This window comes from Watersipora subatra, chromosome 5 (assembly GCF_963576615.1).
Source record: "Watersipora subatra chromosome 5, tzWatSuba1.1, whole genome shotgun sequence".
Lineage (NCBI taxonomy): Eukaryota > Metazoa > Bryozoa > Gymnolaemata > Cheilostomatida > Watersiporidae > Watersipora > Watersipora subatra.
In genome coordinates this window covers 28,921,831-28,944,680 of record NC_088712.1, presented here as the reverse complement: position 1 = coordinate 28,944,680, position 22,850 = coordinate 28,921,831, and the positions used below count along the sequence as shown (strand labels likewise).

The 22,850-nt window shown below is 35.4% G+C and overlaps 1 protein-coding gene across 3 annotated transcripts in view; it reads left to right on the top strand.

The window, feature by feature from the left end:
- Positions 1 to 3,740: 3,740 nt before the first annotated feature.
- Positions 3,741 to 22,850, top strand: part of LOC137397026 (single-minded homolog 2-like) — a 57,814-nt gene continuing 38,704 nt past the window's right edge. For all 3 annotated transcript variants that reach the window (XM_068083310.1, XM_068083309.1, XM_068083308.1), the window contains exons 1-3: positions 3,741 to 3,790; positions 8,665 to 8,712; positions 21,319 to 21,508. The gene's annotated coding sequence lies outside the window, so the exon portion shown is untranslated. The remainder of the gene's footprint in view (positions 3,791 to 8,664; positions 8,713 to 21,318; positions 21,509 to 22,850) is intronic.

Genomic DNA, 22,850 nt, shown 5'->3' with positions numbered 1-22,850 from the left:
AGGAGAGAAAACATGGAAATTTCAGAATGAACCTTTGATCTAACATGAATGAAGAAATACAGAGCAGAAATCTTATCACACAAAGTGAATATAACACATACAGTTCAATGTGTAAGCAGGAATTTTAATCCCAGTGAGCAAAATTGAAGCAAAATTTGTAAATCTGTCAGAGTAGTAGATACTGTACAATGTGTGACTGAATATGTACTTAGGTATTGGTCATATGATAAATAAATACAAGTTTCCCATCTTTCTCTGTACCCAGTCTATTTCTGACTTTTGAATGGACAAACCCAAATTTTGAGAATATATGCTCAATGCTAGCACTAAAGTTAATTTTTCGAAACACAAATAACTTGATAAACTGAATTGCAACAATTCAATAACCGTAAAACCTCTAACCGAACGCCATGGTACTCTACTTTTCAACCTTTCCTCTATAGTGGCATTCAAATAGAAGTGGCGTTTGATTGGAGAGTGGCGGTCTAATTTTCAACCTATTTCTCAGGGTGGCAGTCAGTTGGAGTGGCGTTCAAATAGAAGTGGCGTTCAACTAGAGGTTTTACGGTACTTAGGCTTGTGCCCGCTAAATGAAATATTAGTTTGCAAACCTAATGCTTTTGCCCAAAATGGTGTTATTGTTTCAATTTTTAATTACATAGAATCCTCTCTCACTGGCCAGACTTGAGAAAGTTTGCATGCATTATTAGAGACGATGATGGGATTAGTATATTTCACATGGTTTTCATATTTCGCCAGTACAGAGATCAGCATATCACTTGATAAAAGCAATTAAAAATGAAATTCACTAATTCATTGTTGTGCTAAGATTTCATGTAGTTGCAACTTGAGCTATACCACCACCACCACCTTACTACTGTGCTAAATGAACTTCCACAACTGATAATTACATAGAATTGCATTTCTACCACACACGAACCACTAAGTTTAAAACAAAGCGGTTTAAATCAACCGCTTGGTTTAAACCCGGGGTTTAAGCCGCTTAGTTTTAGCCAACTTTGCTATGCCCATGTAAATAAACTGTATCTGTGTGTGGTAATGTTCGGTGCCTAACTGCGGTTATGTTGATATGCTGTACCTAACTATGGCCATGTTGATATTCTGTACCTAATTGTGCCCATGTTGATACTGAGCACCCTCAGGTTATGACATACCTGTTTTATAGTTTTTTGCCATATGATGCGGAGCAGATGTTTTTTCATGTCCTCTTGACGAGTTCTTTCTTTCGACAATGCATTAGCCAAATAAAGTTCATACAGTTTGCAACTTACAGTTACAGTTTGACAACATGGTAACTGGCAACAAGCTTTGAGGTAACAAGATTAAATACTAGTGTTAAGCAATAAACCTAACTTGCTGCTCGAACTAGTAACAGGGAAGTACACTTTTCAGCGTCTGGAGTTGGCCAAGTTGGGAAGAACTAGAACTTTTGTGTTGGCTTATATACTACTGAACAAACCATAAACATGCACAAAATGAATAACCCAACTTGATAGTTCATAGCGTGAACTACGTATATGACTTCCGACTAGTCAGTCATTAACAGCTGCACAACACATGCAACCTACCATGTGCAGCTACCAATGCGATACCTGAGTGCTACCTAAGGCAATCATTGCATACATCTAGTAGGAAGGTATTACGTCTAAGACGTATGTCAAAGGGGTTCAAATACATCACAACGATCACAAAATATTTTAATGGTTTAAATAATGTGATAATTCGTCAACTGCTGTTATTTAAATTGTCATCATCATGACCATACATGTTCCCTAGTATCTGCTTATCGATTTATAATCTCTTAGGATTTTTAAGCGAAAATATGGAGCACAGCACAAAAAACTGTAAGAGAAACTGGAAACTGCGTTTGTAGTGAACTAGTATCTATCTATCTATCTCTATCTCTGTAAAATATCTCAAGTGGCCGCTAGGCCTGTAGAAATAAAATGGTGCATTAGGCATAAAAATAAGATCACAAATAAGCATAGACTTATTTATCTAAGTCTGAAGGATAAAAGTATAAGATCGCTTGGTCTAGTTATAAGAGAATCAGATGTTAAAATTTCATCGCACGGTTAAAAAAAGAGTGTTTCATTGCACTTGTATTGATTGTGTGTCTGATATTGGAGCCTCGAGTAAAATAGGATGAGTTCTTAATTACAAATCTATTAAAATCGACCATTAGGTCTTGGCTTAAAATTTTTTGCAGTGTGCTTTCGTCCTTGATGCGTCTTCTCTCTGCAAGTGTTTGCCATCCCATTTTCACCATTTCTGATGATATACTATCAAATTTTCTTAAATTGTTGGCCCACCTAAAAGCTTTTCGGTTAATGGATTCTAAATCTTGTATACTATAATCAAAATGTGGACTCCAGATTTCCGAAGCGTACTCTAGCAGTGGACGACACACACTATAGTATGCTGTCCTTTTGACATTAGGAGATGTTTTCTTAAGGGTCCGCATAAGCATAAAAAGAGTGCCGTTAGCCTTACGTATGATGCGATTTATGTGTTCATTAAAATTGAGGGTGCTAGAAACAAGTATACCCAAGTATAAAAAGGATTGCGAGGATATAAGAGATGTACCGCAATAGTTGTATATATGTGAAAATCTAACTGGTTCCACAGATGTAGATGTGCATTTATTAGCATTAAATCTCAACTGCCACGACTCAGCCCATGCAGCCACTCTGCACAGTTGGTCCTGTAGCAGAAGGCTGTCGGACGCACATTCTATTGGTCTAAAAAGTATGGCATCATCCGCAAATAAACGTATGGATGTCTTTGGACAGTTCAGAGACTCTGGAAGGTCATTGATATATAAAAGAAAAAGCAAGGGTCCAAGCACCGACCCCTGGGGCACACCTGATGTTACCTGGGTAGGTGGAGATGTTTTACCGTTAACTAGTAAGTAATAGTTTGTTTGTGAATATTATTTATTGAGGTTTTCATTAGAAAATAGTGTTCTGTTGACCTCATAATTAAAAATTAAAGCTAATATAATGTGGTATAATATGATAATTGAGAATAAAATTGATAGTGGCAACAATAATATGATTTCTATAAGAGGATAATAAGGTCGTTGATTGAGCTGAGTATATATATATATATATATATATATATATATATATGCAAGCTGAGTTGATTGAGTATTTAGATTCCAAGTTAGTAATTATTAGTATGGTCATTTTTTTAAATTTTTTAACGCAGGTGACACAATACTCTACTATTCTTATGTCAGCTATGGTTGTACAGTACAGTTTCTTGTACAGTACGATTAAAATAACACTAAACCACCTTTTTGAAACATTAAAAACACGGATAATCTACCAAAAAATTTTGTTCGAAAAATTATCGTTGAGACACTTTAGAGGAGCAATCACTCATACAAATTGTAGCACAACCTCAAGAGCATAGAAGGTCTCCGCGTGTGTATAGAAAAGCGGAAATGCGACTTTCATAAAGTGAGATAGCCATAAAACGTAGCCGATGTGCGACTGGCCTGACGTGGAAAAGGCTAAAAAAATACACTACACTGAATTGTTTCGTGTCGATGAGGTTATTAAGTCGCTTGGCAAACCTAGACATCGTGTTACTGTTCATTCATGTCATTACATGTGTAGTAAAAAATTGTCTATATTAAGCTTTTCACAAACAAAACATCTATTGACTATTCTTTATAGTCTGCTGGCTACAAGCGTAAAATCCTATCTGGGCGAAGTTGGTAGGCGACTAAATTTTGCAGAGGCATAATAATTGGTATCGAAGAGTAAGACCTTACCTTTACCATTTTTGTTGGACTTCACTAGAGGTTTGATTAACACTCATTAATTCTTTTATGCATGCTGCATTCTATAGTTGTTTTTATAAATGAGATATATGTAAAAATATTGAAACTGTTTATGCTCATGTTATTATTTAGTACCTTTTTGCAGTTTTCATACGTTTCGGAATAATGACTCTCGTTTTTGTACGTCAACGAATGAGGGTGTTTGTGTTGAATTGGGCAAAGATTAACGTATGCAATGTTTCGTAGCATTGGTGCACTCTAAAGTGTGACTTTCTTGAATGTTTGGAAGACTAAATTATTGTCAATAAAGCACAGAAGCAAATGTTTTGATATTATTGCATTCAGGTTTTGGGTGATATAAACTTACACTTACTTTCAATGCCTGTTTTGACAACTTGCAAATCAGCAGTTTGGCAAATATTTGGCCAAGTGTCACCAAGTTGAAAGAAGAGTTACTTAGTTTAGCTTTTGTTAATGAGCTCGAATTTTAATTGACTCATCAGTCAACATTTTCCTCTCAGTTAAGATTTTTTCAAAGTATGCTACAAAACCCAATGTTCAACTAGTTTAAGGTTTGCTGGTTTTGTATCTTTTTAGCCTCTTTTTTATATCTGGTCATAAACTTTATGTTTTAAGAGAGCAATATGCAAGCACGTAATTGCATCCCAGAGTAACAAGCTTCTAAAGTTCTAAACTTTCTATTTATTTGTCTGAGACAATTTTTAATGAGAGCTATATAGCATGTCAGGCCTGCTGTCCAGTTTTATGGCCAAACACGATACGAATGCAAAAGTCGAGGTTCAAGTTTTGGTTCAAGACAAACAATTTAGTCTATGTTTGTCCATAGATGGTTTGTCCATTAAGAATAATACCATAGGGTACCACTAGCCATAGAACCTTTTTTTTACTGCAGCTGGTGCCTAGTTGCATAATATTTGTATGTTTAGTCTTACATTCCTTTCATTGTTTTAGTCCACACAAAGTTAATTTTTAGACTTATAATTTGTTACTGTTGCAACTCCGATGTAAGGATATCAATAAATTTTCAAAATTTTGATTTCAACTCAAGACCTAGTTTTTTTGTTGAAAATAAAAATAAAAGAACTTGTGTGTTGTTATTTTTTGAATTGAAATAATTTCACCATCAAACATCCATGCAGAAGCGAATGTTCCTGAAATGACAAAGCAGTATGAATTTTTCATGATACACGTATTTTGATTTGCATTGTCGATAGAAGGATGTTAAGTGATGCTCTCTGTGATGTTATGGCTGTTTGACATTTCCTATCATAATATTATCAGACTTCACCTGCTCAATGTTTCATCTATTGTTGCATAATGAAGCTAACAAAGCATAATCCCTCGTTGCTTTGAGATGAAGGTTCTAAAGTAATGGTAGAATTCAAGCTTTTCTATATTTTTATTTCCTCCGGAAGCTGTTTGGTGAACTAGGCTATCTTACGGTCTCTGGGATCCAACTATGGAAAAGAGTCTTTCCTAATTAGCTCTGTCATATTGGACACTAGAAAAGTGATTGATTATTAGGTAGTATTGACAGCCCAGTATATTTCAGCTACTTTATGCCTTGTATTGGACGTGTGGGATTTGAAACCAACGCAAATACTGGACGCAAAGTTCTGCCCATATTGTTTAATTGTCACCAGCAGCTAAGGGTCTGAGTATGCCTTGTGGGATCTAGCGAACTCTTTGGCAGTTAGTCATTATGTTTCTGCAGTTGAATGCATTGATCATATTGATGCTATCTCGTGAAGAGTAGCAGGGCAGCTTCGCAATTACCTAAAAATGACCTTTTCTTCTCATTTAAGCAGTAACAAAGTTGGAAGTGTTTCTCTTGGTCTTCTGTTTAAGCTATCGCATGTTCGATAAATTATGTAATTTTAAATATTCACAATAGGTGTGGAGAAGCTGTAGTGCTTCATGCATAATGAGACAATACTATTTTTAAACTGTTGTCAGATTTCTTATGTGTACCCTTGATGTACATGTCACAAGTTTTAACAGTTGAAAGCATTTGTTCAGCCCTACACATGTCTATGAACATAGATTTATAAGTTACATGCTGCTTTCAGTTATATATAATCGACATGGTTGTTGCTTAATGAATCAAACAAAATATTTTTAGCAAATGCCGATTATGTTTCTAATAAGACTAACATTTGGTTATTGTAGTTTCAACAATAGAATGTTTATAAAGATTTCGTGCATTGGTTCTAACACTTTGGCTAAGGAAGTGATGCATTTCGTCAGTCTGCAATTTTGTCAGTAGCCAAGAAACAACCAAGTCAAATTGTGCTGCCATAATCGTTTACAGATATGGTTATTTTGCTTGATAAATCACACAGATTTAGATTGAACATGATGATATTAATTGAATATTGCTCTGTATATCATTGTAATATTTCCAACTTTGTCAAGAACTGATGGTTTGGATGACCCTGTTCATTGCGCCAACTCCAATAAACGCAAAAATGTGTCAGGATCTAACCTGACCATTGAGTTGAACACTAACTGTAAATTCTGGTTCACATTATATCGCCATATATCAGTGTTGTTCTGTCGGCGTTCATCGTCGACTATGTGCAGCAAAGACCGATAGCATCGACAGGCAACTCGGATGCGTCGAGAAAGTTTGCAGCTGTGAAACTTTCTTGATATTTTGCTGAGCATCGATGACAGCCTGCACGATGTGCACCATTTCGGCGATAGTAATTCACAGTCGCGGATAATGTAATTTATTATTTCCGTTTATGATAGCTACTGCGGCACCAGATTTTGATTCAAGCACGCGAAAACAAGGAGGTTTCTTTGTCAGGTTAGGGAGTATTTCCTGATGCAAACGCAGATGGGTTTGTGATAGCGTGAACAGTGTTATCATCGACGATCACCGAAGTATTGTCGCATCAACTCCGAGATACGACGATATAGTGTGAACCAGCCTTAAACCATAACTGTCACGTACAACTTTTATTGTATTTTCTAGGTAAATCAAACACGCTGATTCCGATTTTGTACTCAAAATAAAGATTGGTCCACTCACCTTCAGTCATGAAGCTTTTTAAAGTATTTCAATATCCGTCTCGAAAACAATACGATCGGCACAACAAGCTCAGCCTATAAATATATGATTTAGCCTAGTGTTTTAGGAACAAAAGTAAGGGATGTTTAGTCCAATTTAGAATGATAAAGATGGGTGTCTTAAAACCCATTATTATCTAAATTCAGCCTTCAAAATAATCTGTCTTTTCTGAAAGGTAGATAAGCTATTTAACATTGCATATTTAACAATGAGCGATTTTATCACAAGTTAGGGTTGTTATTGCGCTTTTTGAGCTCATTTTTCTCGGCGTTCAGCCTATTAAACATCATGTAACAAGCTACGAACAATTTTAAATACATGTAGTTTATCTACCTTTCATAAAATACTGAAATTATTTTACAGGCTGAATTTAGATAATAATGAGTTTTAAGACACCCATTTCTATCATTCTAAATCAGACTAAACATCCCTAACTTCCGTTCCTAAAAAGCTAGGCTACATCATATATTTATGGGTGAAGCTTTTTGTGCCAGTCGTGTTGTTTTCGAGACGAATATCAAAACCTTTAAAAAAAGCCTTCATGACTTTGAAGGTTAGTGGACCAATCTTTATTTTGAGAAGAAAATCGGAATCAGCTGTGTCTGATTTACCTAGAAAAAACAATAACAGTTGTACGTGACAGTTATGGTTTAAGTATGTTATTTTTATGGTCTTGCTGACAATAAGCATGAATGCTACTTACTAGTGCTTCTAGGTTTCTAGTCAGATTCTCTAGATATCAGTCTGGTTTATTTACGCTCATTTGGTTAGTTATCACTAGGGATTTGATGCAATTAGAGTGGTAACACATCACCACCTCCATGCTACTGCAGTTACTACGTAAGCAATAATCATGTTTGCTGAGTTTGCTCATGATCATATTAATTAGTACTGTGTTGTTTATGAGCCTGTTTATATGTTTAAAAATACATAAACAACAGAATTCATGGACTATAAATGGTGGACTGGAGGAGGGGTGGGGTTGAAGAGCATCCACTATTGATACCTGCTCTACCATGGATCTGGGAAAAGCTTCCCAGAATCTAACGATGCTTTATGCTAAGAGTAAAAGACTTCTTTCTAAATCAGGTCACCGAATCCTCTCAGCCTATCAGAAGCATGACCTATATAAAATTTTCTAATTTTCTTTCAATTTGAGAATCTCTAGAAATGTCTCCTAGTAATTCTGTGCTAGGTGATCAGTTCTTCCAGCTGCATTCAGCCATCACCTATAGTTCCTTGTTAGAAAAAGGTATATAATACAGTTGGTTTCTTGGTGTTAGCATGCTAACTAATATCACATTAAATGTTAGCATGTTAACTGTTAACATGCTAACTTTTGGTATATCATTTGCTGGCATGTTAACTGTTCATATATTAGCTATTGGTATGTTAATTAAGATAAATAAATGATAGTGGATAATGTATTTATATTATAATCAGTTTTAAGCTGGAGTACAAAAGCTTGTTGATAACAGCATCGTGATGAGACGCTTGTTTTTGTAAATATTATAAATGAGAAAGCAGTGGACTGGTTATTAATATTATGCCACTTTTGGTGTTTTCTTTTCATCTGGTTGCCAGCCCATTTAGAGTGCTAAAATGTAGTAGTACACAAGGGACTGTCAATCATTCGACATCAGCAGTAGATGCAGTTGCTATTGGATTTTGGCATAGTTGTAAACATTGCTCGCATTGAAAATTGTAAGTTAAAATTACGCAAGTGTGTAATATATCTTATTTCATTTTCTTCCAGAAGCTTCTCTGTGTCCCCTAACAAAGGATTTTGAAGAACTGCATTGGGGTGAGTAAAACTAGGTAGTGTGATCCCGTTTGTCTTTTTTGCCCTTTCCTTAGCGAATGAATTGAGTAAGAAGAAAATCGATCTGGTCTGATAGCTTGAAATTTCAAACCACTATAATAGTGAAAAGATCTCGGACATTCTAAACCACGATGTTAGTTTGATCTGGGGTTAGTCCATGGTAGCTGTTTAGATGATACCTGATCTAAAGAACTCAACTTTCGGACGAATGTTGTAGCTGATTGGACATTGTTGTTTCCTTTTAGATGTTTGCTTTTTGTTTTTCTATTTATTGCTGTTATTTTTAGCTCAGATTTAAGCATTCCATCAAATCTTTCAGGCAAAGACAAAAATAATTCATACAATCAAAAATGCATAAAATAATGCTCATGATCAAGGGATTAGATTTACAGCTGTCACCATCATTTTCCTCGCAAGTTGAATAAACAAAAACTGACTCGTTATTTTTACAATCATTAGACCAAAATCACACGTTCGTAGGTCTGTATCATTCCCTTGACTTTCAAAACCTGTTTGTTACTAACTAAACTGGTTGGACTCGAGTTTGAACATTAGCATGGGAGATGTGTTGATCTATATCTGTCATTTCATGCAAATGGGAATGCTTGGTACAACTTAGCCTTCCCCTTCTCAACAAATGTATCGAATACTAGATCAGCAAAGAAGCACTGATTAGTATTCACGTTGATGTCACAAATATGCTAGAGACAGTCTTCCTGTCAAGTCTCAATGCTGGGTATATCGAGTGATACCGTTCATGCAGCTGCTTATTTTGCTATGGTGACTGCAACCACTTATGAGAGCTGTGTCCAAATCGGTAGTGATTTGAATACTAAAATATTTTAAGTGAAAATCTATACTCTTGTGTTTCGAGTCCGTTTTCATTTCATTTGGCCAGACACAAAAGTGACTTAAGTTTGAATTGGAAAACATACAGTAGTTTAGGGTTTTTATTCGGTAAACAAATCAAATCATTAGCTGACCTTTTCCCATAGACTACAACTATAATTTGCTGGATAATAGATTGGTTTTCAAATGAAAATACATGTGTATGTTTTCTTTTACCGCTAACACTTTGTGAAATTACCATCAAAGGCAGTCTAGGTAAAAACTTTTAAAACAGTCATCCTCAGGAAACTGTCTATCCCCGCGGCGTCGGCTTCAATGGAAAGAGTTTTCAGCAAAATGGTTTTATAGTGTGTCCAAGACAAGGTTCTCTATCCACATGTACATCAAATGTTTGGAATGTTTTGTTTCTGACGTGTAATGATAATAGACGAGTAATAAGATAAGATGTTGAAATATATTTTTTCCTTGCTCATAGCAATAATTTTGTTGCTTTTTTATATTGTTTTATTCTAGTGTCCAATTACACATTTACCACAGGAAATATACCCGACACATACATGGATAGGCTACAGTGTAAGAAAAGAAATGTTTTATTGCACATCTACTTATTACTAGTACACGTATTCAGTACAATATATATATATAATATATATATAATATATATATAATATATATATAATATATATATATAATATATATATATAACATTATTGTTTTATCAACTGATGAAGAGAGGAAACTTATGGTAACACACACCATATCTTGCTAAACATCGGTTTTTCTTTGTACATAATTATTTCCTCTCCATAATTTGTCAAATATTTTCAAATTATTATTGAAAGATTTGTTATTTGAATTGTGTGTATTAGGCGAGTATACGGTTTTATTTGTTAGATATCATTTAATAAACACATGTCATTTTATTATAAGATTTATTGGATTTTAAATCAAAAAAATTGATTTGGGCGCAGCTCTGCTACCAACTATGCGACATGGATGCAAGCAATAGTCTAGACCAGTGGTTTTAATCTGGGTTAGGTGGGTCAGTCTCAGGGATATGATGGAGGTCAAGACATAAATGATGGGGAACAAATGGTATAACATCCTGTTGTTGCTAAGAAAGCCCTAGAGATTTTTATTCCATTTGGTACAACATCCTTGCGAGCAATCTAATTTTTGTGCGTTCATGCATTGTATTGGTTTTGCTGTTCGAACGCAGCGATATTAATGCACCGTCCATTTTGTGCCCCAGTAAAACATATAAACTATGTCTTGAATGTTAAAAAAATCATACTTAGCTTTTCAATAATGAAACATTCGGTAAGAGTGCGTTTGAAACTGGTCGGTTCAGTGCATCCAACAAAGTGGAAAACCACTGGTCTAGCCCAAAAATGATTTATTCCAGCAAACTAGTCATCGTAGTGACCTTGACTTATCCTAATTTTGCGCTAAATCTGCTGTTAGACAGGAAGTATGAATGAGTGCTAGTACCCAGCAGTCAGACAACCTGTATTCGTGTCCGCGAGCAAATCTAATGCCAGCTTTGATTAGCAAGGTTTGAAAGGCGTGAAGGAGGCTTAACAGGAACTAGTAGTAGGAGCAAGTAATACCTCAGTGTGAAGTACTTATGTTAAGGAGTATTGTTTGGCATCTTTTTATTCTGCTGCAATAATGATTTTGGATGATGAAACTGTGGTATGCATGATTACGGAATAAAATATTAAATCCTGGTTTCCTCGCGTGTCTGGTTTGTCAATATGATTATAGTGGAGTTGATCTGAAGGTCAATTCTGACAAGGTCATTAATAGGGTTCATGCTCTGCGCTGGCAGGGCAATTAAAACTGACAGGCCATATATTCCCTGCGTATTGGGCAAAAGGGTACATGGAAAGTAAGTGACAACATGCCTGCATGACTTTTAGGGCTCCTTTGGTTTCCCTATGCGTAAGGGGATGGTGATGGGGTACATTCCCAATTGTACAGGAGTAATGGTAGTTGACAATGGATAGGTGCATGGAGGTCCTTACATCTCTAAATTCCTGAGGACTTTGTAAACAGTTAATTCTGGAAGGCCATGAAAACCAAACAATTGCTTTCAGATGAACTCATTCGTCATATGCTGAAATGTTTTTCATTTGTTCAATAGTTCATTATTAGAGTAATTAATGACTGTCTGTCACACGTTACGGAAAATAGCATGAAGAGGATGACTCCGAATTTATCTATACACATAGTAATAAATGAATGCTTATCACCTATCCTGTTCACTGATCACCTGTTCAATGACAGATATTTTGCCACAGGTACCCCTCTAGGGTATGCTTAGGTAATCAGAAGACACACTTGGTGAATTTCTGGTTTGGATACCTAATTTGGTAAGGTTAGTTAACAACACTGCTGTGGACTGACATAAAAGGGAGAGGGATTTCGTAAATAGTGATGATCAATTGTTCAACAAGCAGCTATCTACATAATTATTCTCCAAAAATGAGCCGCAGTGTCCGGATGTTGTAATTCATGCTATGACTTGATATAAGTAGCTAGAAGACTATTCTAGGAGAGTTCTTGTATAGATAGATCTCTCTCAACCCAACTTCAAAATTCCAAAAACTATTTTCTTTCCATAAACAATGGCATGAAAGCTATTGATAGCAGCCATTTTATATAATCGCTTTATAATCGCCCAGTTTCATGGTTTATTAAGTTTTTACAGTGTTAATCTGCATCGCTAGTATTTATGCATTGCCATATGCACCAATATTATATTCATTAATTACAACCCATGTACCAGTGCAAGATAGCCTTATATCACAAAGCCTTTGTAGCCTAGACTAAAGTCAAATCTATATATGGCTCACGGGGAAGCTTAGAAACTCCCTTTGGAGCACCATTTACATGTTACTAGAGCTACTAGGGGAATGTTACTAGCGGTGTTAATTTAAGCTCAAGAAACGCAAAAAAACTATGTAAAGCCACACTGATATGAAAATGAATTCATTTTTCAACGCTAACAAAATTAAAAAAGTATGCTTGAGTACGTACATTTTAATAGGTCAGAACTATTTGTATCATCGATCAATGAAATGATTATTCCCATGAAAATACTCTATCATTTGTTCTGCAGCCTATAAACATTTCACTATAATAAATACTGCAGAAAATTATACATAGCAATTAAACAAAGATATTATGTAAAAAATATATCTCTCTCTTGCAGTCAGTCAGGTGACTGCTAGAGAGACTGATAATACTGTCTATGGTTGTGACTTACGTATGATATAATCCAATCAGCTCGACTACAAGCAGTCATCTGCCATGAGTCTGTATTGATCTGCCTCCATTGCAAATTCCTCTTAGCCTGGTCTTAGCTGGTCAAGGCTACATCTTTGTAGCCTTGACCAGCTTTGACTAGCTTTAAGATCATATAAAAATATATAGGAGTGATTAATAGACTAGATGACCTTTAGGTTTAGTGAGTTTATCTCATTGATTTGTTAGACCCAATTTATCTATTTTTATTATTATTTTTATAATAGTTTATTACTTTTACAAGCATTTTTTATTAATAGCCTCCTGGTACTTTTGATAAAACATCATTGGTATTAGGGATGTTGAACAGGATATGTTGTCGTTTCAATGATTTCATCGTTTGGTTGCTGATTGCTTCATGAAATTGATAGTTAAACCAAATTTTGAATGTTGTTATTTCACCTTTCATCTAGAAAAGGGTGTTAAAATGGTGAAAAAATGGATGTTACGCAACACTTTCTAACATTCCATGAATGTTTCATTCAAAGCGTTTTTTTATGATAAATTACTAAAGTCATCAAAAACCAATGAAGTGAGATATTTCTAACATTTGGTCAAAGATCTTAGACGTTACATCATTTATCATGGGCATCTAGCTACATTTTTTGTGTGTGAATAATTTAGGGTAGAGTCACTAACAATCACACCAAGCCTAGCCAAGTAAAATACATATAAATACGAGTTTAAATCTTTTACCTTGCAATATTTTTCGCCATGTCGGATGAGTCGATGAGTCGGATGATAAGACACTGGTCTTATTATAGTAAAGATTTCTAACTTGAATATCATAAATACTAGAGATTATGTGTTTCTGCCTATTATTTGCAGTCTTTAAATGTAGCGAGATACAGTAAACTCCCGGGTTACTGCATCCCTGTCTTATGGTTTTTTCGCCTTACTATGTGGAACACAACATTTTTCTGGTCCCTCGTCGCGGCATTTACAACACCTACAAAAATGTCTCGCGAAATTCCCATTTGGCGTTCTATAGAATTTCCAATGCTATTGGCCGAAATCCATCGCACAACGTCTGAAAGAGATGTGATGCTCCTCTCAGTTCAGCATTCTTTGTGTTTCCTAAAGGCATGCTTTGGCATGAGTTAAACGATATCGAATTTATTTTGCATTTTGACGTTTAATATAATATTCACTATTAACTTGGAGTGAGATATTTCTAAAATTTGGAGAGGGGTGTTTGCATTAAATAATTACTATGGGTTCCTATATACCTACCCCTCTATACAACATTTTGTCAACACCAGCACGAATTAATGTTTTATGGCAGGAGGGGGTCCAATGTATTCCTGTATTGAAACAGAAATAATAGTTGAAAGTTTACAAATTTCTCTATATTCTTGTCACTTTAAACTTGTTTTAGCTTCATTGTATCTGCTAATCTTTGAATTTGTGGAGATGAGTACATGCATGTTGACTTCGCATATGTCGGGTGTTCAATCACTTTTCTGATGCTAGTCGTCAAATTTGGACATTTGAATGTTTTTATTTTTTGCATAGAAATTTGTTAGCTCAAGCAATGCATGAAGCGTGTAGAATCAGCCAAGTCCTTGCTTGGCTTCTGTTACCAGCCTCGTAAAGCTGTTGTTTAGCTAACCTTAGCCATCTGCGGGTCACCAGCGTGACCTCCCCTGACAGTCAGACAGGGCTCCTTCATATCCATCACTCGTTGATGACTCCAACAGGTGCTTGTTCTGTGCCATATGCTGGTAGCTTTTTCTTATTTTTTGCCTTTTTTCTAAAAGTACAGTTGGTTACATTTTCCTCGCTAACAAATGATACAACAGCCTAATGCCATTTATTGTGTTTTTTCTATAAGCCGACAAACCCTCTCACTAGTTACTAGACAGGGAAGGCAAGGACTGTCGGTTCGTTTAATAGTTGCAAGGAGTTTTTCATTTCGTCATTAGCTAATCATCCAGGACAAAAAAATTTGGCAGTTCGCCAATTAGTGTAATGTCAAAAATTCGGTTCATAGGCTTGAATGTAAATTTTTATCATCAGTATTTTTATTATAGGAAATCGGATCAATTGCGGTCTTTCAACACGTTATTAATTTTACATCTAATTTTTTATTGCGTCCTTTTTTACAATTTTTTGTGCATAATGGCATCACATACTCAGTTTTGTGTTTAAAATGCACTTTGAACATTGATTGTTGAAGACATAGAAACACTTGGACAGTAAATTATATATTGTACTCTGTGAAAGATATTTTTGTTACAAAGTACATTCTTTAGGGAGCAAACCTTTCTAGATTTTGACCTGTAGAAGTGATTTCCTGTTTGTAAACTCTACCATGGTCATTCATTTGTTGGCAATAATACTAGAATGAATATAATAGCTGTAATGCTACTATTATTTTATTTAATTTTTATTTCATGTTTTTTTCACCCGACCTGGTTTGCTTTTTTGGGCCAGTGAAATAAGATCAAGTTAAAAACTAGTTTAACATAGTTTTTATTTGTAACGGAATCTAAAAAATTGATACTAAGTTATTACCTATTGATTACCTATTGATTACCTATTACCAAGTTCTTCGATATAATTAACCGCAAAAGGATTTGCTGACATCCACTGGAGTATTTTAGCAGCTATGTAAAGTTTGTTTGATATTTTAGTAGTTCAGGAACTCTCTTAGGTTGTGGCACAATTATCAACTAGACTTTATAAAGGCTTGTTGCATACAGGACTGTATTATAGCACCCCCTCGCAATGATTTCCGTAGTGGTGCAAAGGCTACCCTCCAGTATGGTAGCATAACATACCATCGGCCAACATGATGATGTATCTAAAACCACGTGGTGTAACCTGTCAGATGTCAAATCTATCAAAGTTGCCGGCTCCCTTTATTGCTAGAAGTACAGCTTGAGGTTGTATTCATTTTTGATTAGTTGTTTTGCCCAGTCATGATGGCGGCTCTTTATTTTTATCAAAAGTTAAGGATTATTTAGATTCATGACGGAGTTGACAGATATTTTTGGCCTTGTTTACAATGTCAGTGAAGACATTTCACTTTCATTTATGAAAGTGTCGATTAAGAAAAGCGTGCAGCATCCAAAAACTTCATCAATTGTCCAATTTCACAACTAAATGTGAAAAAATCAAAATCATTGCTTTAGTGCATTTACCCATGATGCAATTGTGCATGATGCAATTAACCATGATGCAATTACCCATGATGCAATTATTATCACGCTTCCAATAGGATCCTTGAAAATAATTGAAAAGTATTCTCAACAACCAAAAATATATATAATTTGTGTCTTTCACGATACAAATTATACATAATCACAACAAATTTGCAGAAGTGCGAGTTTCCTCAGTAGGAAACGTAGCAAGTTATATTTTTATCATCTTCTTTTCTGGACCTCATTAGAGTGAGGATTAGAGTGAGGATTTTTTTGCATAATTTACCAAACTTCAAAACTTTGGCATAAACAACATATGAAGTGAAAATCTCAGAACACAGTTAATGTTCAGAATACATCAGTAAATCTATCATGTATTATTCCAGCATCAATTTGTATGCTAGTTTATAAGTACTATGAAATACTTGCTGATACTGCTAGCTAAGCAGGCATTTCTCCTATCAAACTTGTCTATTTGAATGCTGAAAAATCTATCAAATGTAAACGCTAGTGATTTTGCTTGAATATTCTTGCTTTGTTGTTATAACTTCCTGTCAACACTGATTGTTTCTAGTTGGATCACAGGTAGTCTCTCTCTGATTTGCTGATACAAGTAAACACTTAAGCTTCATGGCATGAGCTTTTCCCTGAAAGAACATAGCAATATATAAAATTTTGTTACCACGGTGATGTTACTACGTAAATAAAGAATATTTGATGGCAGAAAGTTGAAGTATATTAAATAAATGTGGAAATGATTGCCCTCATATGAGGTGGTAGCCTTAGAGATGGCCATTCAGGGGGCAAAAGATAAGGAGGTGATGAGAAGTTTAGGGACTTGAGTGAATATAAAAAACCAACCAGCTGTTCTCTAGGAGATTTTAGCCCGAAACTATGAAGTTAAGTGACTAATGATGGTATGCATGTCTAATCATGGAATTGCTTTTGCACTGGCACCAATTGCAGGTGTTTCTGCAAGTGTCAGGACTTTTGAAGGTTTGATGACAGGTATGGGGATAGAAAGCAGTAATAAGACGAGATAGTTGAGGTTAGACAGCATGTGTGAGTAGGTGTAGGTGTTGATAGGACGGAGCCAAGAAAAAAGTTGTGAAACATACTGATCACTTATAGAGACACTGTTCATGACATTAGCAGATCGGTAAAAATGTAGCCCCCCCTTTCCCCCCTCACCGCATCAACATCTGGCAGCAAAATGATTATTCCAAAAAACATGGAAGAACGATGGATTGAAACGATTGATATAAAGGTTGCTAAGACAGTCGCATCCTTGTAATGCCAAAAATATGAGGTAGCAATTTTAGGTAACAAGTGTTTTTAGGAATTCTGAACCAAAAAATAATTAAAAAATTAAGTGCACACTTTTTTTTATTTTGTAACTCACACTGCCGACCTTGACATGACTCTGTCATGGTGAGCTACAGTTATTACATCGGTACGTATTGATGGTCAGGTTAAGATGTCACCTAGCTGATTAAAAAACGCTGATCTTGTGAAATGTCAACATTTACCTTGTAGTAAAATCAATCACCTGCAAAATTAGCCTAATTTTAGTTATAGACCGTGGCTCGTAAAAAAATTTGTAACTGAAATTGAAATCTGGCTGGATGAGTGTTGAACATGAGGTAGACATGTTCGTGGGTGCCATAAAATCTTCAAGTCTGTTTAATGCAAACAAAAGGGGAGTTTGTTGCTGATGAGCAACAGGTGGTTCGTGCCATGGAGTTTGGTGAGAAAGCATTAATCTAAGGCTCTATACTGAGTCTAGTCAGTGAGGGGTATTACGATAGTCCTAAACCAGGTAATACTACGTACGCAACATCGCCTCCAGCTTCTGTTGGGAATAAACACACATTGCTGTAACAATATGATAATTACAGATATTATTAGACTAGCTACAGAGAAATCAATATTAGGTCGACGTAAGGTTTTCTCAAATTTCCTACATGTGAGAAAATATCGAAAAATATTTACCGTTCTCATTGGGGTAAACATTAGTTTACTCCTGTGCATATTCCTGAACTTGGAGTCGTCTTTTATGCGCCGCTTTCCGCGATATGTCACTGATGCAGTAATTATTTGATCGATGACCTGGAAACGTATCCACCCAAATATTTCAACGGATTTGTTATGATGCAAGTGTTTGACTATCGGAGAAAAACACAGCTGTGATGCACGCTTTAAGCTGTGACATAAGGTCATTTTTTTCAGTAAACAGAGATTTATGGTATATGATGTCGATGCTGGCGATTAGCTAACGCGTAAAGGCAAGACAAAGCACTTCTGTTGACCTTCATTCTAGTTCATTTTCTGATTTAGTCACCACGCTAGATGTCTTGGTTACCCAAAATGGCAGATTATTAAATCAAAACGTTGAAGCAGATTACACGAATGCCAAAGAATGTGTGTCATAATTATGTTCCGTGTTAGCTTTTGATCAGTGATTATAGAATTGTTTATAGGCTTGATTGTAAATCTTGTGGAGTGCGTCAGCAAGAAACTTTTTCTTCACACAAATATGAAATTCAAAAAGTTGTCTGTACAAAATAGTTATTCTCAAACGTCGTCTGTTTAGGAACGATCCGTATAGACTGTAGATTCTGCGTTTATAAAGGATTTAGAATGGACAAGTTTTACATAACCTAGTTAGAATAATGAGCAATTTTAATATAATTATATAGCATTGTAGCTGTTTCTAGTCGATATTTTGGTCGATCACAAATCCTTCTGTCCATTTTCATGACTTGACAATCTTGATAAAACCTGGTACAGGGTTGAAATTACACAAGAATCTTATTCAAACCCAAACTGTAATGTTATTCACTGCTGTTAATGCAATAAAAATTTATATTTTCAGTTAACCTTTAAACTAAACTTCAGTAAAAATAATTAAAAGTTTAGTCATTGCCATGATAACAACGTTAGTCAAACTTGTGACATTCAAGGTGCTTTCAAATGCCCTAGTTTGTATTTGTAGAGGGTACATGTTCGATGTATGGGTTCTCCAATCACATACTCTTCATCATTGTTGACCCTCATCAAATGAGACCACATGCATTCACATGGGATTATGGGATTGGTACGCTGGGGGCAGGTCCCTTACTACCAAATAGTCAGTTTCAGTAGAGAAAAAGTGGAATTACAGGGGTTTCCACACCGATTGAGATGCTCAAGGAATGAGAACGTGCCCCTCGACGCATCATTAAAAACTGGCCTGAGATCCTTGTAAATAGGCAATGTTTGTAGGCTATAATAACTAAACGCTTGTCATGTAACATGTGTTAAGTCAATGCTAAACATGTTGTTATTGGATTCGTTCGTTTGTTGGTTCTCCTTCATTTGATAGTGATTATAATCACATGAATCACTTATCCTTAGACTTTGCAAGTAGAGGATACTTCCAAGATAAGGGAAACTTGTGGTTTGGTGCAGTAGGAAGTAGTATTGCTGGATTTGCAACTATAAATGGCCTTTCTTCAGAGGCCAGTAGGTTCAGACTTAGGAAGGTATGCCTAGATAATTACTTGTGCATAAATAGATAACTTGCTGGTAGATGCATGAATACTAATGATGAGATTTGATTCTGATTATCGATGCACATCCTTGCATAGACTCTTGCCACTTCCTTTCCACCTCATAGTTCACAATAGTAACTGAGCTATAGTATTTGTCAGCTAGAAGGCTCATGGTTTCAGATATGAAGATCATATATTAGAAATGCGGTATTGTTGACCACATTTAAAAAAGTATATGAATTATCATTTTTACTTCCGTAATATAGATATTAACGTTACCTGCACCAGTTCGATGTCATTTGTAATAAATTAGATCATGAAATGAAACGAAAACACTAGTACTAGTAAAGTAAATTATGTGTATTGAAAGATGAAGCCCTTGATGCATAACGTTGTTCTATAATCTAGTCTAGTGGTTTCTTGTGGAAGTAGAAATGTAATGGATGGTCTGGCAGATTGGAGATACGATTAGAGTATTTTAGACAGCAAATATCTAGAACACATCTAGCTCCTCAGCATTAAAGGTTGACTTGCAACAAAATTCACATTACAGTTATTTGATATCAAAAGATTCACCATGTCTTGCTCTGCTGTGTTGTAGGTGCCAAATACGTGGAAATGCGATTACAAGCTCTTAAATGCTCAAAAACGAAAAGCTGCCGTAGATTGGAATCTGTTTATTTATCTGACGTAGTCATTACAGTTTGGTTATTGTCTTGTCACGTGATGTTGTCACGTGAATTGAAAGGCTAATAAAAAGCTCAATATAAAACTTATCGTAGCACTAGTTTATGACAAACACTTCGGGTTTTACCGAAGACCCCGTATCAAATATAGATGCTCGCTACTTTACAGTTTCGTTTCGGCTTCATCTAATCGTCAAGTCGTAATCTGATCATGTGACTCAATACTTCGCAAATAATCTTTGCAGCACTTTTCGATTATCACAGGTGATCAACAGGCTCGTCATGATTATCAGACAATGATATGTACTCATTCGAGGTAAGGTTAAAAAATTACAGTAGTTTTTACGGTAAGTTATAAGATATCACTGCTAAAAGTGACAGCATTACAATGACGGTAAAACAGACGCGTAAGAACAATAGAAATGGTTTTATTGAATGCATGAAGTATATTTGTGAAAATATTTCGACGAATGAGGTTGCATGAAAGTGTAAACAGAAACCATCTACCACAACTACGTCACATTTGAGCCATTTTGGAAAGAGAATCCAAACTACGGCGGTCTCGTGTGGCTGCGAGTAACTGTTCGTTTTTTAGCTTTAAGAGCTTGTAATCACATTTCTACATATTTTGCACCTACAACACAGCAGAGTAAGACATGGTGAATCTTTTGATATCAAATAACTGTAATGTGAATTTTGTTGCAAGTCAACCTTTAAAGGCTTTTAGACGCTAGTCATAACTGTCCATATCAGGTAGTATAACACTACAGCTTAATTTTTAAAAACATTCTAATGTTTCTTCATCAATTTTCGATACAAAATGATACCAGCTTGGAGCATCGTATGACAAAATGGAAAGTGTACGATTCTGTATATAAAGATGCAGTCTTTTACCTCGCTAATAGTTCTAATAACCCAATCTACTACTCGTAGGAAACTCCCACTCACATCATAGACATGAGCGAGTGCAATCAGCTGACTGATTGTATATCGTCTATTATCTATTATCTATTATCTACGCTCATTTATACTAATCTCCAAGTTTACTATTGTTTACCACTTCAGTCCTGGTTCACATCAAGTCATCAGAGCTCCACTGGAGCCATAATAGAGCTCTGAGTGAACTGCAATCAAAACAAAGAGAAGCTGGTCCCTCCAAGCATAGCAACATAGGAAACTCTAGACAGACAACGTTGATGTGAATTACTGCCCAGGACTGGCCTAGTCTGTTATAGCAAGTGCTCTTACTTTGGAGGTAAGAACTTGGTTCATATGTGCCAGGTCACATTTTACTAGTTGGCTCTCCAAGTTCAACTTCATCACTTTGAATTTTTTCGTTTATGCCTGTTTGTTAGCAGCAGAGAAGTTTCTGAGGGATTAATTCTCAATTTTTTGATAGCATATCGAGCTGGACATGATAAGAAAAACTTCTCAAGGGCAAAAATAAGGTTTTCCAGACAACTTTCCTTTTCTTGTGCAGGATCTGTATCTACCTTACACTGGGCAGTTGTGATAGCAGCAACATCTTGTAGTACCAGTATTACTAGTAGTATTAACAAGTAGTACTAGTATTACTAGTAATATTAACAAGTAGTACCAGTATTACTAGTAGTATCAACAAGTAGTACCAGTATTACTAGTAGTATCAACAAGTAGTACCAGTATTACTAGTAGTATTAACAAGTAGTACCAGTATTACTAGTAGTATTAACAAGTGGTACCAGTATTACTAGTAGTATTAACAAGTAGTACCAGTATTACTAGTAATATTAATAAGTAGTACCAGTATTACTAGTAGTATCAACAAGTGGTACCAGTATTACTAGTAGTATCAACAAGTGGTACCAGTATTACTAGTAGTATCAACAAGTAGTACCAGTATTACTAGTAGTATTAACAAGTAGTTTTTTTCTCTCTTCACCGTACATTTCAACTGAATTTATTAGAATTGTTAAATTAGTAACCATTTACATAAGTTTATTTAACTAGAATAAAATGGTTATAAGGAGTTGTCTGTTTTTTGATAGAAAAGAAGACAAGTCTATATTTGTGTGTTTCAACCCAACAAAAGGTGCCACCCATTCATTAAACAATTCATACTTTGTTATGGCTGGCATCAAATTGTTAGTGCTTCCATGCAGGCATTAGCAATTATTTTTAGCAGCGACCCTTTCTATTCAAGTAAAGTTGTCTGCCCTATGAACATATTTGCTAAATGCATAGACATTCAAGCGTTGATGCCTTCAAGCGTTGACCAAAATATCTTCTGCCTTGACGTTATGCATGCATCTGCTTGTTGTAATAGTAGCTTATAATTGTTGCCCAACCATATAGCAAATACGACCGTATAACGAATACAACCGTATAGCAAATACAACCATACAGCTAATACAACCGTATAGCAAATACAACCATACAGCTAATACAACCGTATAGCAAATACAACTGTATAACGAATACAACCATATAGCAAATACAATCGTATAGTGAATACAATTGTATAGTGAATACAACCGTATAGCAAATACAATCGTACAGAAAATACAGGCATATAGCAAATACAACCATATAGCAAATACAACCCTATAGCAAATACA